This window comes from Macaca nemestrina, chromosome 11, assembly GCF_043159975.1.
Source record: "Macaca nemestrina isolate mMacNem1 chromosome 11, mMacNem.hap1, whole genome shotgun sequence".
NCBI classification, from domain to species: Eukaryota; Metazoa; Chordata; class Mammalia; order Primates; family Cercopithecidae; genus Macaca; species Macaca nemestrina.
Window position 1 is genome coordinate 76055668 of NC_092135.1, and position 17161 is coordinate 76072828.

At 37.1% G+C, this 17161-nt stretch overlaps 1 non-coding gene across 1 annotated transcript; it reads left to right on the forward strand.

Annotated features, from left to right (window-relative positions):
• Positions 1-15973: 15973 nt before the first annotated feature.
• Positions 15974-16088, forward strand: LOC112424493 (U5 spliceosomal RNA). Its single transcript, XR_003015240.1, has one exon. It is a non-coding gene; the product is annotated as a U5 spliceosomal RNA (small nuclear RNA).
• The last annotated feature ends 1073 nt before the right edge of the window (positions 16089-17161 follow it).

Consider the following 17161-nt stretch of genomic DNA (forward strand, 5'->3'; position numbering starts at 1 on the left):
CCAGTAGCTGGGACTACAGGCGTGTACCACCACACCCGGCGAATTTTTCGTGTTTTTGGTAGAGACGGGGTTTTACCGGGTTTCGATCTCCTGACCTCGTGATCTGCCCGCCTCAGCCTCCCAGAGTGCTGGGATTACAGGCATGAGCCACTGTGCCCAGCCTAAAGTTTGGCTTTTTTTATTCTGTAAAATAATTCTGAATTTCAGGGGAAGCTGTTTTCCTGTTCACACACACCAACTTTCCAAGTCTACTATAGGTCAAATGTAGTAGATGGCAGGCACTTTGAATTCAGTTTGAAGTTACTGGCTTGAAACCTTTATTTTTTTCACTTAAGATTTTCTTTCTGACCAATTGTGTGAGCTAGCACATACGAGAATGAATCCTGCCAGGCATCACTGCTGATGACCCTTCCTCTCCTAGAACAGATCACATAATTAGTTCCTCCTTCATAGAAGGCATTTGACAAGAGAAAGTGCCCATTGGGCCCATTATGAATAATCCTAATTTTTAAATCTTTTAAAATGTTTTATTAAATGACAAAACCACTCTCATCGTACCATACATTGTTAGCAATTTAACCCTGGATATATTAAATTGGCAGTGAGAAAGAATTAGCAAGCATTTTTTCCTGTTTATGGATAAAATGTTAAGAATGAATTCTGTTTGGACAAGCTATTCTCTAGCATGCAAAAAATGTGTTTTTTCTAGTCTGTGAGTATTTCAAGAATAGGAAATAGTTCTTGCTTTTACTCAATAAATCTTTGTCCTTAAAAAGGACAATAATATAGACTTTAGACTTCTCAGTATAGAAAACTATAAAATTACTCTTATGGTTGAACCTTTTCTAATGATTATTTACATGTTAAAGAGATTATTGGGCTTAAAATAAAAAGCCATTTAACTGTGACTGAGCTGGTCTCTACGCCTTTTTTTTTTTTTTTTTTTTTTAAACACAGAATCTCACTCTGTCACCCAGGCTGGAGTGCAGTGGCCTGATCTTGGCTTACTACAAACTCTGCCTCCTGGGCTCAAGCAGTCCTCGCAGCTCAGCCTCCCCAGTAGCTGGGACTACAGGCATGTGCCACCATGCCCGGGTAATTTTTTTTTTGTAAGACAGGGTTTTGCCATGTTGCCCAGACTGGCCTTGAACTCCTAAGCTCAAGTCATCTGCCTTCCTCGGCCTCCCAGAGTGCTGGGATTACAGGCATGAACCACTGCACCTGACCCTCTTTGCCTTTTTGAGCCCCAGTTTTCTCATAGGGCTTTTGAGAGACAATGAGTCAACAAAATTCCTTGTAAAATGAAAAAAAGGCTTTGCAAGTCTAAGCTAAAACTCTTGCATTTGTAGCTTCAGTGAAACCTTTGAGATGTCCTCTTATCTAAAATAATGACATCCAAATGATCAGAAACTAAAAGTATAATGATATAAAACTACCTCATGGCCAGTTGGTACTGTGAGAACTAAGCCTTATAATACCACATTTTTCCCTGAAACTCATCCAATTTCCTACATTAGAGGAATTGCATATTCAGCATGGCTGTTCACAAAAATTTTAATCTATCATTTTTCCCTTTTTTGAACTGTTACACGTATTCAGGGCAGAGATAAAATAGGGGTCAGGTTAGTTGAAATGGCTATTTGGATAGGATATGATTAGCTACACGGTTTTGAATTTCTTTTAATTGCAGCATGGCTTTTTTATTTTTGCTGCGGATCTTCTATTTACAATGGACTCCGTTATGAGACTCTTCTTCTTTGTTGGTGTATTAAATAAATATATTACCTTATTTTAAGGTTCGATAAAATACTGTGGAAGACTTTCCCAAATTTTATATGATTGTGACAAGTTTTGGGGGGTAGGTGCACTTTTTTGTTTGTTTCTTTAATTTTTAAGAGGCTGCAAACACCATTCATGAAGGCTGGTTTATTTTATCTCTGAGGTATGGGCCTGGGATTAAGTGAGTCATGCCCAGGAAATAGAAGCAGCTGATCCAAGGATATAACATTGAAAGTAGTTGAGTTCTATTTTGAGATGGGTCTGATAACCACAATGTAATTCTCTATTTGAGGAAAATACAAATTTTAGTATTTCAGAGAATCGGATTTTTTATTAATTCACAACACTTTCCCTCTAGAAATTCAGCACCTGCATCGCCCTTCTGAGTAAGTTTGGTTTTATTTGGGGGCAGCTATGATTAAGCAGATAACATTGGGTATATTGAAATAAAGGAACAATTCCTAACATTTTAGGACTACTACAACAGTTATTTCCTTTCCTTTCAGGTGATGATTTTCATACTTGTGTTGTGTTCTTTCTACAGAACAAAGACTAAATAATGACATAATCCTCAGCTGACTGACTGAAAATGTGACTGGACGCATTCCCTGTGGACAGTTGACAGCTTTTTTTTCATATACCTGATAGTCTGTGTACAGCATTGTTTTGTCTGGGAAGCAGGGATTGCTGACATGTATTTTTGAATCCATACATTAATGCTAAAACGAATATAGTAGTTGTTCCTTAGAGCAATATGTTGTTACGTGTAGCAGAAATAAAGTTTTCTTTGCTTAACTAAATGATGACTTATTTATGTGAAAGACAAGAATGGAAAAATTCAATAGACAGTCTTTAGAATTTGACTAAATGACATATGTCATTGATTTTGAGATGCACATCTTTCTCATTTTAACACCCCTGAAAGTAGAAGCATCTCGATATCAGTTGTATCGCATAATGTAATTAACAACCTTATTTTCTTTCTTAATAAAACATGAAAAGGTGCTTTTTTTCAATCAATTGCATCTTAGAGTCAATAAAATATGGTAATTGCTACTCAATCTATACATGGAGCTTAACTGTTTACACTTAATCTAAGGACAAAAGACAAAATCATTGGAAATATTTTATACAGTATTTTTTTTAGTTATACCAAAATGTGTTGGTAATTTTGTAAAGCTCTTTTAAGATTATAAGGGAACAGTGATAAAAAAAAAATTGAAACTTGTTGATAATAAATTTAAATAAATGTCAGTGGCTTTGGGGGATGGACATTTTTATCTTTATAGAAATAATAGCCACTCCAAAAATATGAAATGTAAGGAATTTTCAAAACAGACTACAATAGGAGGTATAGTTATTTTGAAATTAAAGATTAAAAATTAGGGCTGGGGGTGGTTTGCTCACCACACCTATAATCCTGGCACTTTAGGAGGCCAAGGTGGGAGGATCACTTGAGCCCTAGAGTTCAAGAGGAGACCAGCGTGGGCAACATAGAGGACCTGGTCTCTACAGAAAATTACGAAATTAGCCCGGCGTGGTGGTGTGTGCCTGTAGTCCCAGCTACTCAGAAGGCTGAGGTGGAAGGATTGCTTAAGCCTAGGAGACCGAGGCTACAGTGAGCCACAATAGTACTGCTCCAGCCTGGATGACAGAGCGAGACCCTGTCTCAAAAATAAAAACTAAAACTAAATAAAGATTTAAAATTAGGGATCTATTCTGCTTGTATTTTTAAAACTTTAACAAAAAAAATTTATTAGCTCTGGAGTTGAATTGATATGTATCAAAAAGGTATATCTAAATCAAGCATTTGGCACTTTTTATAAAAAGGTATTATAAATAATATGCATTTGTTAAAACATAATTATCTCCTCATTATACTCACATTCTGACTCAAACTAACGATGAAAGATTAAATTCAGCAATCTTAATAATTGAGTATCTTATACTTGGACATCTCCACTGGAAAACTAAAATCTTTTCTTTTAAAAGTCAGTGATTTTAGCAAATTTAGATAAGAAAATTTAGTCTTATCATCACAGGCAAAACTGCTGATAAGAATTGGGCCAGGTATCTCTCTGTGAGTCAGAGGATGTATTTTAAAGAGAAAGCAAAACTGGGTGCAGTGGCGCGTGACTGTAGTCCCAGCTACTCAGGAGGCTGAGGCAATAGGAGTGCCAGAGCCCAGGAGTTCGAGGCTATAGAGTGCTGTTATTATACCTGTGAATAGCCACTGTCCTCCGTTTCTTTGTTTTTAATTTTTTTTTTAAAGTAATGAAAAACCTAAATGAGGGGAGCTGTGGATTAATTACCAAAAAATAGGTGTAGTTATACCAAACTCATTTACGGTACATATAGTTCAGTTTTCACAGATTGGAATTAAATTGTTCCTTACAAGTTATTTGGCTCTGCCATGTAAGTAATGCTCAAATTACCTCAAAAATATTTCTTCCAGGTGGTTAATCTAAATAGTGTAAAAGTAACACTTAGTTACAGAAAGGAGCTCTCTACCTCCTACCTGAGTCCATTGCATCTCTGGTTAATCTTCACAATTGAGATAAGATCCTATTTCCTACAGTTTTCCCCTATTAAAGTATTTCACTGGGCTTTCTAGGAGAACTTGAATCTGTCATATGGTAGCCGTCATATACCTGGCCAGCCCTCCACATTCTCTATTCAAATTAAATGATCCCAGTTTCTCCCTTCTACCAGTCAGGCAGCCAGTCCCAGCAAACAGTTGTGGTTAAGAGTAAGGTGCCTTATCTAGATGTATTTCTTTGAATCATAGTATAAATTTTAAAGAGATTGTATGATACCTCTCTACCTACAAAACACTTTGCTTTTCCAGTGCAACCTGTTGTTTTGTTTTCCTTCCCAATTGCATGTCTCAGTAAACAATGCTTACTTCAGCTTCAGAGTGCATTTCATCTTAATCCTCTCAGTTTTTTAGCCTTGGTCCTGTCTTCCTATCTTTTGAAGTTGATCCCTAAAACTGTATTTTAAAAGCCAGAATATATTAGATTTTTCTTAGAATGAGGAAATTCTAGAACCTAAAAAATAGCATTTAGTAATCTAGTTGTTTATGTCTTCACCTTAATGTCTACTTCTTAGATGCACTTTGAGTATGAGAACATAATATATAAATACTTAGATGCCCAGCAAATGTTAGTTATTAAAACTGCCAACACAGTGGAGTTTTATTAGTATATATTTCTTTAAAACTTTTTAAAATAATAATACATCTCAATAAACCTCTCAAGTATGTAGTTAAAATAAGAAATAACATTTAAAATAAGCCTGATTAAAGCCTTCTTGTAAATTAATTAACTGAGGTCTTGTATGGTAAATTGCTGAAAGCAACTGTCAAATTTGCTGCTTCTAAAGCAACATGTTCCAAACTATGTTCCTTGAAATACTAGAAAGAATTTTTCATGGTTAAATACACTTAGAAAATGTTCAGTATTTTTAGTTCCACAGGTTTAATCTACCATAGATAAAAAGGTAGTGAAAAATACCCAGGAAATTATTACTCTAAAATTCTAGCTTTCTCTGAATTTTGTCCTCTCTTAATTGGGATCCTATTCAGTATGAACGAACCCATGGAAAGTAGAAATAAGGGACTTTACCACTAGGTGGTGATAAACATTGGTGATAAATTGCAGCATTCCAATGTTAATTTAAGGCACTGAGACAGAAATGATGGTGTTTGAAATGCCTAAAACTGTGGCTCTTTTTTTTTTCTTTTGAGACAGAGTTTCACCCTTGTTGCCCAGGTTGGAGTACAATGCTGCGATCTCAGCTCACCGCAACCTCCACCTCCCGGGTTCAAGCGATTCTGTTGCCTCAGCCTCCCAAGTAGCTGGGATTACAGGCATGTGCCACCACACCCAGCTGATTTTGCATTTTTAGTAGAGACAGTGTTTCTCCATGTCGGTCAGGCTGGTCTCAAACTCCCGACCTCAGGTGACCTGCCCGCCTCAGCCTCCCAAAGTGCCAGGATTACAGGCATGAGCCACCGCACCCAGCCAAAACTGTAGTTCTTAAACTTTGGTGTCCACAAGAATTACTGTAAGTGTTTGTTTAAAATGTAGGTATACTGGTTCTGCAGGTTTGGGGTGAGTTTTTGAACAAGCTGTGGTTATGATGGGGTGGTCAGTGATGTTAACTTTGGAATATACTGGCCCAAGGAGATTTCTTATGTTGGACCTTAGGTTGGACTGTTGTAATAGAAAGGCATGGAGAAGTTGTTTCCTAGTCTTTTTACCTTGGGCATTTTTTAGAATTAAGCATCTGGTTTTTCCTCAGTTTAATATCAGTAAATATGAATTGCATTAAGAAATTGAAAAACAGGCCGGGCGCGGTGGCTCACGCTTGTAATCCCAGCACTTTGGGAGGCCGAGGCAGGTGGATCACCTGAGGTCGGGAGTTCAAGACCAGCCTGACCAACATGGAGAAACCCCATCTCTACTAAAAATACAAAATTAGCCGGGGTGGTGGCACATGCCTGTAATCCCAGCTACTCAGGAGGCTGAGGCAGGAGAATCGCTTGAACCCGGGAGGTGGAGGTTGCGGTGAGCCGAGATCGCGCCATTGCACTCCAGCCTGGGCAAAAAGAGCGAAACTCTGTCTCAAAAAAAAAAAAAAAAAAGAAATTGAAAAACACAGTCGCACAAATAACAGGCCATCTTTTTTATCTTAGTGAGTATTTTTTGATGTTTGTAAAGGATAGTAATTGTTTAGGCCATTCATAGCTTTTACCTAATATTTTTATTTACATTTATTTTTAAGTGAATTGTCTGACTAAATTACCAAAGATTGCGATTCTGAAGAAGTACATAGGTACATGTTAGGTGTTTTAAATGACAAAGGAGTATGAAGGAGATGTAATTATCATTGTCAAAAAAACTGAAATAGAATAATCAAAAGGGTACAGAAATACCTCTGTATGTATGTGAGTGTTCTTACAATCATAAGATGAATCTTCTTGTAAAATGAATGCTTTTTTGATGTACCCAAAAACCTTTTGATTTATAGGTACATTGTAACTTTCAATAGCTTTAATAAATACTAAAGCTGAAAATCAGTGAGGGCAAGAACAAGTGAAATCTATTGCCTTTTCACCTAGAGGTATAGCCACATGCAGGCTTTGTTCCATATGTGGATGGTAAGCGCTATTAAAATTCAGGGCAGTTATTTTTACATATGATTTCAGTAAAGAGAAAACAAAAATGGTCATCCTTATTAGACAAGAAGTTCCATTTTAATACATGAATTCTAATAAATGGATTGCATTATTTCCTTTTCTAGAAACAGTAGCTCAAGAACACATGGATCCTGGGAACTGAAGGTATGGTATTGGTAGGAGATTAGACAGAAATATTGAGTTAAAATATCCAGTTGTAGTTCATTCATTACAATGGCCATGCTTTGACTTTATTTAAGGTAGAAAAGTCTTGTCCTTAGTAGACAATGCAGCTCCCACTATACTTTGAGAAAGTTACCAGGCTCTGTGAAAATTTATTTGAGTAATTATCGGAGAAAAAGGGAGTTCTGTGACTGTCATATATGAATTGAAGGCAGTATCTGGATGTCAAAGTCCCTGTGAGCTAGCTAACGTAGGCTGCACCACATGGGACTCTTAGAAACTGCCTGTCTGACCAAAATGCTGCAGAAGTGGCAGAAGGAAGGCATCAGGAGACCATTTTTAAACAGTTGTTTGTATATGAGGTACAAAACTCAAGAACTGTGTGAAAAGGCAAGTACCAGTACTGTTTTCTAAAGAAATTGGGAGAAATACTGAGCACAGAAGAATAACCTAAGTGCTTCCACTGATAACTTCTGTGAAACTATGTTCTCTGAATTCTTCTCCAAATTATTTTCTGATTTTGTAAGTAATGATGTTACAACTAATTTTTTTCCTCATATATTATCAATATTTTCTAGCATTAACAAGACATAGGTAACAGCATTCATTAGCTCAAGAGTTTTTAAGGGTTTTGTTTGCTTGCTTGCTATGTTTTTTTTGTTGTTTTTTTAATGCCAGAAAAAAAAATTAAAGTCATCTACTTTAAAGTTATATACTAATTTACTAGAAGTTCTGATATGTAAAAATATATAATTTCATTGTTTTCCTCTCTTTGTCAACAAAGCCTATGTGGGCCGGGCGCAGTGGCCGATGCCTGTAATCTCAGCACTGTGGGAGGCTGAGGTGGGCGGATCACTTGAGGTCAGGAGTTTGAGACCAGCCTGGCCAACATGGTAAATCCCTGTCTCTACTGAAAAAAAATACAAAAAGATTAGCCAGGCATGCTGGCAGTCACCTGTAATCCCAGCTACTAAGGAGGCTGAGGCAGGAGAATCTCTTGGAGTAATCCCAGCTACGAAGGAGACTGAGGCAGAGGTTGCAGTGAGCCAAGATTTTGCCACTGCACTCCAGCCTGGGCGACAGAGCAAGACTCCATCTCAAAAATAAAATTCAAATAAAACAAAGCCTATCCATTGTGTTGGGTTTTGGCCCTAGGAGATACTTTTTACATTCTTATCTCATTGCCCCACTGGCACAAAAGACTTCCTCCCTCTTCTATATTAGTACATTTGTAACTCAATAGAAGTGCCAGCATGACCATTTTGAAGAGGGTAGAGAAGAATATTTTAATCTGTTACTTAAAAGGACTGACTTTAGAAACAATCTACAATAGTTGCTGAGAGCACTGGACAGGGGGATCTGCTTTGGCAATATCCCAGATTTAGGCTAAAAGTAGTAGGAGATGAGTCCTGTTAGGAATATCTGGGAATCACAGGCAACAAGGAGTCTTTACCAGGTACTGTAATGTAGTCCCTACAGCCTTATTTTACTATGTTAACTCAAAGGAGGTATTTCACACACAAAAAAAAAATTGGAAGTAAATCTCCCTTACATCATCCTTAAAGATTAGCAATGTACCTGGAATACCCAGCTTCTACTTAATAGCTTTTAGCTATTTGTAGCGGAAATTTATCATGTCTTCTAGATCTTGTTGATATTATTAGCCTTTAGTTCCCCAAAAGTGAGTTTCATATACCCACATTGCGTTTTTGGGTCTGTTTTCTCATCTAGAAAATAAGAAAGATAATAATTATTAGTGTAAATGCAAGCCTCTGCAAACCTCCTCTCTCAGGGTTCTACAAAAACATCCTTGAAAATATTAAGTAGGAAGAAAATTTGTATCAATCATAGAAGCTTAGGTTAAGATTAGTGGAAACTAGAAAAAATTTCTACTAAACAGAAATTTAGTAGAATCCTAGTAAGGGGTAGGATTTTAAAAAATGACTGACTCCAATTTTACATCGGAACATCCTGTTAATAAAACAAGATGATGGTGGGGCGCAATGGCTAACGCCTGTAATCCCAGCACTTCGGGAGGCCGAGATGGGCCGATCAGGATGTCAGGAAATCAAGACCATCCTGGTTAACATGGTGAAACCCCGTCTCCACTAAAAATACAAAAACTGAGCCAGGCGTGGTGGCGGGCGCCTGTAGTCCCAACTACTCCAGAGGCTGAGGCAGGAGAATGGCGTGAACCCGGGAGGCGGAGCTTGCAGTGAGCCGAGATCGCGCCACTGCACTCCAGCCTGGGCGACAGAGCGAGACTCCGTCTCAAACAAACAAACAAAAACAAATAAAACAAGATGACACCTTAGCCTCCCATCTTCTGACACTCATTATGTATGAGAAGGCTATACTATTAATTTGAGACAGCTATTGAGAGTCTGGTCGTAATAGGCTTCTTTCTGCATTCCTTCACTAGTGGCCCTGAAGCTGCACTATGTTGGAGGTTTCCTTGACTAAGAGAACCACACCTGGCATTCACCTCGGTAGGGGAGTCATAAAAGATCCTGCCTCTGACCAGAAGAGTATGAATGACAAAGGTGACATAACCAGCACAGAAAGATGTCTTAGCCTCTGCACATCAGCTGATTTAGAATACTTACAGATGGGGGGCGCTGTGGGGGGGGGCGGCGCAGAATGTTCTTTTCAGCTTCTTTGCCCTGAGAACTTTGATCTTATTGCAAGGAAGTCCCTTACCCTCTTCTACCCTAGATCTGACGGACCTCCTGGGATTTCCTGGGAAAATGAAATGAGTCTAACACCTTTGACCACCTGCTGGATATTATATCAGCACTTACTTGAGTAGACTGTGAAAGAACTGAAAGCAATATTCAGAGTCTGCCAGTTCTCTGCAGTTGGCCTAGATAACCTCATTGTGAAATAAGTAACTGAATGGGCAAAAGATTTGAACAAGCACTTCACAAAAGAAGACCAAGAGGAGGGCAGGGTTTTTTGTTTGGGGAGTTTTATTTAGTTTTGTTTTGGGGTTGTTTTGTTTTGGCAGAGGACAGGAGGAGTGGATAGATTCATTTTGTAAAGAAATATTAAAATATTCTTTTTAATTTGATAGTTAATTTAAGCTTAAGAATCTTTTAAAACTCAGAATGTTCAGCCGTATTAGTCATCAATGAACTACTCATTACAACTACAATAAGCTACCCTAACAGTGGTATGAACAGCAAGAATTAAAATGTTGACAATACCAAGTACTGGTGACAGTGTGAAACAACAAGAACTGCTGATGCAAATTGGCTCAACCACTTGGAAAAATGTTTGACAGTATCTACTAAAGTTGAATATATATATGCCCTCAACTCAGCAGTTCCACTTCTAAGCATATATCCAACAAAGATGTGTACATATGTGTACCAAAAGACACATACAAAAACATTCTTGGTATTATTCATAGTAGCCTCAAAGTGGAAACAACCCCAGTGTCCATGAACAGAATGCATATGACACTGTATAGCAAGGAAATGAGCTAAATCTTGCCACACTTAACGATTTGAAGGAATCTCACAAATATAATGTTGAACAAAAGCAACCAACCAACAAAAGATGTGCTGTAGGATTCCCACTTACAGAGTTCAAAAACAAGCAAAACATACCGTTGAGCAGACGAATGGGGAAGTTCACAAAGGGAGTTATGGTGTGCTGGTGGTCTTGTCTTTCTTGACCAGGATGGGATAACTGATCGTTTTTGAGCTGTACTGTATGGAGTATGCATTTTTTATTTATCTTATACTTCAATTAAAGTTTTTCTTTCTTAGTGAATAAAGCAAAAATCAGCATGAGGCTGGTGAAACAGACAGTTCTGCAGAATGAGAGAAGAGCAATGTCCTGAAGCATTTAGAAAGAAGGACTTTGTTCTTCCAGTGCTTATAGAACAAGAAATATTAGAAAATATCTGCTTTTGCTCCCCCTATGGTGCAGCAGGTTATTATGATGGCAAGAGGGCAGGAGAATAAGAGTGAGAAAAGAAACGGAGAAGCTAAATTAATATTTGTGTCAGAAATAGTAAATAGTCATAGCACTAAAGAAAATTGAATCCAAGTGAATACTAAACTACTTTTCAGAATCCTGTGGGTTCTCATGAGTCCACAAAGGGAAGATAGACAGAAGTTCCCCCACTCCCTGTTCATTATCCAGATCAGAACTGCTTTCATCAATGTTATATATTGTGCTTTAAAAGCTTTCCTTTAAAGGATTCTGCAGCTTAAATAAGTTAGGATGAACAAAAAGCACCAGAGCGAAAGACAAAAATCACCCTCCGATGTATATAGTAAGAGAAAAGATGCAGATCAAAAAGGCTGATTACAGAGATTTATCCATTGACTAATAGATGTTCCCAATAAACAATAATTCATTTTAATAGGAAAAACATCGTTGATCGGCCGGGCGCGGTGGCTCAAGCCTGTAATCCCTGCACTTTGGGAGGCCGAGACGGGCGGATCACGAGGTCAGGAGATGGAGACCATTCTGGCTAACATGGTGAAACCCCGTCTCTACTAAAAAATACAAAAAAACTAGCTGGGCGCGGTGGCGGGCGCCTGTAGTCCCGGCTACTCGGGAGGCTGGGGCAGGAGAATGGTGTAAACGCGGGAGGCGGAGCTTGCAGTGAGCTGAGATCTGGCCACTGCACTCCAGCCTGGGCGACAGAGCGAGACTCCATCTAAAAAAAAAAAAAAATCGTTGATCTAAAAAATTTTAAAAGCCACAAGACTGAAGATCCTCTTCTACACATTTTAAATGCCATCTGGAATGGAGCAATGTCTACAGTTTTGTAGCCCAAGATTTCTCTATTCATCCAAATTGTAAAGGTAACAGACATTCTGTGATATACAATGTACTGCTCATTTGCCCTTTCCGGAAAAAAATTAATCACTGCACTCCTAAAATGAATCAAAATTAAGAATAAAAGAATAAGGAAAGAAAGGCCAGTCGGTGAGTATTGAAATCATCATGGAAACTATTATTAGAATAATGAAAGTAATTGTAAATTTCATTTTTATAAAAAAGAGGTTTATCATATGACTTATCTATTCTGAAATTTTTCAGTGGGATTTATAACCCTAGGTTAAGTTAATGAAGGCCAAGAAGGAATGGCAGTTTCTTTTTTTGGGGGGACAGAGGCAGGTAAGGGGTAAAATCCTTCTCTTTTGTAAAGAAATATTAAAATTCATTCGTTTTTTACTTTGATAATTAAATGTAAGGTTAAGAATCTTTTGAAATCTGTTAAGGTGGTTAATAATAAAATTAATAACAGAATGTCTTCTCTTCAAATTCTTGAACAATGCAAAAGTGAAATTGTGTCTATGAAAAAAGTAAAAAAAAAAAAAAAAGCGCATAAGACCAAAACTGTTTAAACTGTTTAAATTCTAAAAACAAAATGAAATTATTTCCTTCATCCAAGAGACTTACCTTCAAATCCAATTCTGTCACACACACTTAACACAAAAAGTATCTCAGAGTACAATTTAAGGGGAAGTTATAAAGCTAAATAACAGAAGCATAGTCACTGATAAAATTACAATTAGTAGTGAAGAAAACAGACCCTGACACTTATACGCAGGCTCGTATAGGATTAAAATGTGAAATTGCAAGTACTTTATATATATATAAATATATAATATATATACTTTTATATATTAAAATATGAAAGTACAAAGTATACTTTACAATGGTGTAGGGATTGTGATGGAAACCTTAACATGTTCCGTGAACCATCACAACACAAATCAAATATGGGGAGAAATTATCTGCAAGAAATGAACAATAAAGCAAAATTTATATGTATAGAAAAAATATAACTTTTCTCAAATGGAATAGTTTACAAATCGATCAGAAAGCAATACCAAATGACAAAAGCAGCATAGAGGACCCAGAAAGATCTCTTAGCTTTCTGCACATCAGCTGATTTAGAGTATTTATAGCAGGATAAAAGAAACACCTCCAACATGTTCTTTCCAGCCTCTCTGTTTGAAATACTTTGGTCTGATTGCAAGGACATCTCTTACTCTCTTCTACCCTAAGCGTAGATCCTGTCAGCCTCCTTAGATTTCTGGAGGAATGAAATGGCTCTGACATTCAGTGCCCACCTGCTGTACATTACTTCAGCATCTGAATGGCCTGTAATAGCTGAAAGCAATCCTTAGAGCCTGACAATTTCCCTGCAGTGCATTTTAAAAGGCAAAAGTTATACATGGTAATAAAACTAAAAGATTTTAATAATTAAATCACAATCATGTGAAAAATAATTTAGAAGCCTTCTAAACAGTTTTTTCAAAAAGATCCAGTAAAATTGAGTGAAAACAAAATGGCAAATAAAAGCTAGAGGATGTGTTTAAAGCTATGCTGAAAGGCAAACTGATAGCCACTATTATTTAGAACATGAAAATGAACTAATAGACATGTAACACAAGGGGAAAAAGTAACAATATGGATAATACTAGGAATAACTCAGAAGAAAGCAAATAGGCAACCTCCTGACAAATGCATTTTTTAAAAAAATCAAAATCAGAAATAATAAAGATAATGAAAAATAAGATTATTAAAAATAAATGTATTTTAATTGAAATATTTGCTATGACATATTCAGTACACAAGTTTAGAAAACCCACTCAAGAATTACAAAATTCAAACAAGTCAATAACCAAAGAAAAAAATTAATGCAGTAACCAATGAATTGTATCTCCTCAAAAGAGTCCTGATCACGCTATGCATTCTCCCAAACTTTTAAGAAGCACATTATGCCTGTGTTATATAAATTTTCTCTGGTAGGCAGAAAAAGGTGAGTGTACACTACATTAAATTTTGTGCAGTTACTGTAACCCTGACACCAAAACATTGAAAAGACAAAAATTGTCTTTTCAATTTTTGAAGTTACTGTTACCCTGGCACCAAAACATTGAAAAGACAAAAATTGTCTTTTCAAAGCTATAAATTGTTCTTTTACCTAGGAATATGGATGCAAACAAACCTAAATAAAATATTAGAAGTACAAATCACGTGTTCAAAGAACAACATACCATTGCCAAGTAGGGTTTATCCTTTGATGAAAGAGCAGTTCCCATTGCGGGGAAAAAAAAACTGTTAATACGTTTTTTTTTTTCGGGGACAGGGTCTCACTTTGTTGCCCAGGCTGCTCTCGAACTCTAATACGCATCTCAATAAATCCACAATGAGATCTGTTTGCCCTAATTGGTTACTTGTCCATTCTTGTGATCACATGAATGTCATGGACTCTTTGGATTATTCATGATTAGTCTGAAACAATCACTAACTGGAAGGATGGGATTAGTCTGGGTTGTTTAAATGAATCAGTGTCTAGCCTTGTTCCCAACTGCATGACTGCAATATAACGGGGAAGGTATGGAAAGCATGTTGGTAAGGCAAACACAATGTCTAAAACTGCTTCTTAGCTAGATTTATTGCCAGGCACTGGGCAAGTGGCTTTACATATATCTCAAAACTCTATGGTGTAAGTACTATTTTTCCTATTTTATCAACAGGAAGCTGAAGTACATTCAGAGAAATAAAGTAACTTGCTCAAGTAACAGCCAGCAAATGGGGAAGCTGGACTTCAGATACAGGTGACTTAAAATTGATGCCCATTCTCTTAACCACTACACTAAATATCACTGGCCATAATGAAGATTACAGGTGCTACCACATGCACACACTAATCAAAATTATGTAACAACAAATCCTTCCACAACTATGGGATAGAATGGAAATCATGCTTACTATTTAGAGAAAGCAAGCAGAATACAAAATTCCATATAATGTAGTTAATGATTTTTTTAAGCTAGAATGAATTTGCTAGAATGAATTTGAAAGAGCCATATGGGTGTATTTGCTTTTCACTATTTTCCATTTTTCCTTAGTGAACATTTGTACTTTAAAAAAAAAAAAACTAAAAAGAGCCAGGCACGGTGGCTTATGCATGTAATCCCAGCACTTTGGGAGGCCGAGGTGGGTGGATCATCTGAGGTCAGGAGTTTGAGACCAGCCTGACCAACATGGTGAAACCCCATTTGTACTAAAAAGACACACACAAACACACACACATGAGCCAGGCATGGTGGCACACGCCTGTGTAATCTCAGCTATTCAGGAGGCTGAGGCAGGAGAATCGCTTGAACCCGGGAGGTGGAGGTTGCGGTGAGCCAAGATCATGCTATTGCACTCCAGCCTGGGTGACAGAACGAGACTCCATCTAAAAAAAAAAGAAAAAAAATTTTAAAAATATACTGTATACCCTACTAGATGGTAAAGTTTTTATGAGCAAAGCCTGTGTTTTATTTTTGTAACCTCAAACACAGCTATGCACCTTACAAAAATAGGCACAAAATACATTTTTATCCATTTGGATTATAGCATAAAGGATTCCTATGTATGTCTCCTGCAGAGATTCTGTTAACAAGTGTGTATTCTCTATAGATGTTGCAATAATTGTTTAGGTACTACCCTTTCAAACTGAAGTTTTACTTAGGCTTATTTTTAAAGATTATGCTAATTTTTATTTTAATGTTGTGTTTTTGTTGTTTGTACAGTTTTACTAGTGCCTGGTTCACAGTCCAAATACAAATCTAGGTGATTTTTGAATAATAGATGATACTTGTTAAACTCTAACTATATCACTACTGTTCCAAGCACTGTGAGATATTTTCCCATTTAGCCATCTAACAGTTCTGTGAAATTAATACTGTGAGGCACAGGGAGGTTAAATGACTTCTGACAGGACACATAGCAAATAAGTAATGGAGCTGGGATTCACGCTCAAGAAATATGACTCCATGGCTTCACTTAAGTTCACACACTGTGATACTCCGGTTTCTCTTCAGATCATATAAATCTTTGGCCTTTTACTGAAGATTTCCATGGACAGGAACAGTTATGAGTCTTTACCCAATTTTTTGAGGCCTCTTGTTTAATGATTTTTTTTTTTTTAAGTTTACACGCTGTTTAATTCAACCACTGTTCTGGGTTTTATTTGTTTTTTAAGAAGTATAAAATCTTTTATGTTATAAATAGACCATGTAATTGTGAAAAAATTTTATTCCATTGTATGACTCCGTGAAAGAATGAGGTGGAAGAATAAAGTAAGAAAAGTATAACTGAGATGAGAAGAAGTGAAAGCAAGAGAAAAGGATTAGAGATGGCAGAATAAAGAGGGTGACTCAGTGACTGCGGGGTCAAAGTGTTGGTTCCTTTTTCACCTTGGTTGTACAAGTTTATTCAACAATAATATATTGAACATGTATGTACTAGCTGCCGAGGACATAATGGTGAAGAGAAAAAAAGATGACTTCTTTGCCCTTATGTATAATAGCTTATATAATTATTATAAGCTTCTATTATATAACGTAGTTTGAAAAAGTAGTTTACAGTGAGTCAGCTGCCAGTAAGGCAGGCTGGCTTCTCCCCAACCTATCAATTTTAGAGGATTCACAAGAACACAGGAATCCCCCTTTACTGTCATCCTTAATTTGGCCACACCTAATTCTGCTTTTGTGTTTGTTTTAAAGGGTTTTATTGTTGTGTTTTTGGGGATAAAGATTACAGTGTCATCTACACATCTTAAGTGTAAGATTTGAGAATTCTTGATTAACGCATACACTCTTATAACCCACTTGGAGACTATTCCCATGGGTCTGTTGTGTTTCTGTTTGTCTTGTAAGCAAAGGCACTATCTTTTTAAAGATGTTTATATAGTAAACAGAATCAGAAGACAGATAATGTCTCCCTCTGGTGCAAGAGACAAATTCTGGTTAGTAAAATTAAGATAATGTCTCCTTCCAGGGCAAAGGGCAAGCAGAGTTACAGCTCTTGATTAAAGATTTAGGCTCCTTAAGCTTGGTGTTCCTCAGTTCTAGCACACACTGTGGCATGCACGGCATCCACTCAGGTCACTCTGCATTACCCCTGTAAGGCCTGGGGGACAAAAGGAGCCAAGGCAGACATGCAGCTCAGGCTGCTTACTGTGTTGCGGATAATGAAGTCCTTTGTATC